This window comes from Dipodomys ordii, unplaced genomic scaffold (genome assembly GCF_000151885.1).
Source record: "Dipodomys ordii isolate 6190 unplaced genomic scaffold, Dord_2.0 Scaffold1000002702, whole genome shotgun sequence".
Taxonomy (NCBI): domain Eukaryota; kingdom Metazoa; phylum Chordata; class Mammalia; order Rodentia; family Heteromyidae; genus Dipodomys; species Dipodomys ordii.
Window position 1 is genome coordinate 1 of NW_012286319.1, and position 1,374 is coordinate 1,374.

At 73.2% G+C, this 1,374-nt stretch overlaps 1 pseudogene; it reads right to left on the bottom strand.

The window, feature by feature from the left end:
* Nucleotides 1-646: 646 nt before the first annotated feature.
* LOC106002833 lies at nt 647-1,356 on the bottom strand (annotated as a pseudogene).
* Nucleotides 1,357-1,374: the final 18 nt, after the last annotated feature.

Consider the following 1,374-nt stretch of genomic DNA (forward strand, 5'->3'; position numbering starts at 1 on the left):
AGGCATGTGCCACCACACGAGAGGTGTTAACGTTTTACCCATGAACTGCATCCATCCACCCTATGAAAGTTATTTATAGGGTACAAAACCATACCTTCCACAGTGTAGTGCAGGTAACCAGCAACTGTTTAGTATTGTCTAGGAAATGGCAAGAAGGGATTAATCTGCACGTGTTCGGTGCAGACGAGTCTTCAGAGGCGTCCTCATCCCGCGGTAGTCGGACTGCGGGTGCGGACGGACGGACGGACGCGCGGGGCGGGTGTGAGCGGCCTGTCTGGACGCGGCGGGGCGGATGAGCGAGGAGCAGGCCTCACCTCCCTCCGTCTCGGGCCGGGTGCTCGCAGGGCGCTGTGGACGGCCGTCCCGCCGGCTCGGCGAGGCGTGCGCCCGCCGGCTTCCAGGTGCTTCCCCTCCATCCCGTCAGAGGACGGGAGGGGGGTCGGTGCCGTTCCCGCCGGGGACCGTCGGCCATGTCCACAGGGCCCGGTTGGTCCGAGGGCGGCGTCTGGGTTTCGGGGCGTCGGGGCCGGCTCCCCGCGGGCGGGCGGGCGGGCGGGCGCGGAGCCGCCTCCCGGGTCAGGGGCGCCGGCGCGGGGAGAGCGGGGCGCGGGCCGCCCGGCCTCCTCCGGCCCCGCCGCGCCCGCGCTCAGATGCTGACCGGCACGGAGGACACCGAGCTGGCCCGGGACTCGCGCGGGGCGCGGGCGGGCAGGGCCAGGCAGCAGGCGGACAGCCCCACCACGGCGTCGGGCAGCTCGTCCTCCTCCGCCCAGCGGTCGAGCTCGGGGCTGAAGCTGCGCACGCTGCGCTGGTAGCGCCTCTCGCCCTCGTTCCAGCCGCCCAGCAGGAAGGCGCGGCCGTGCAGCGCGGCGGCGCCCGCCGTGCTGGCGCCCGCGGGCAGCGGCGCGGCCGCGCTCCAGCGCCGCGCGGCGGGGTCGTAGCTCTCCAAGGCCAGCACGTCCACGCGCTCGCCGCGCGCGCCCAGCCGGCTGCCGCCCAGCACCATACACGCGGCCGCCCAGCGCCAGCGCGCAGTGCCAGCCCCGCGGCGCGCCCAGCGCGGGCATCTCCTGCCAGGCGTCGGCCGCGGGGTCGTAGGCGCACACCGAGCCCGATTAGGCGCCGTCCACGTATCCGCCGGTGACCAGCAGGCGGCTCGCGGCCGCGGCGCTGGCGTGGCAGCAGCGCGGCGCCGCCTTGGGAGCGAGCGGACGCCACTGGTTGGAGGCCGGCTCGTAGTACTCTAGCGAGGCCAGGCCGCCCTGCTCGTTAGCGGCCACCCGCTGCGTACAGCAGCCCGTCCAGCGCGCTCAGGCTGAAGTGTGTGCGTCGCTGCGCCATGGGGCTCAGGTGCATTCACCAGTTTGATCCGTG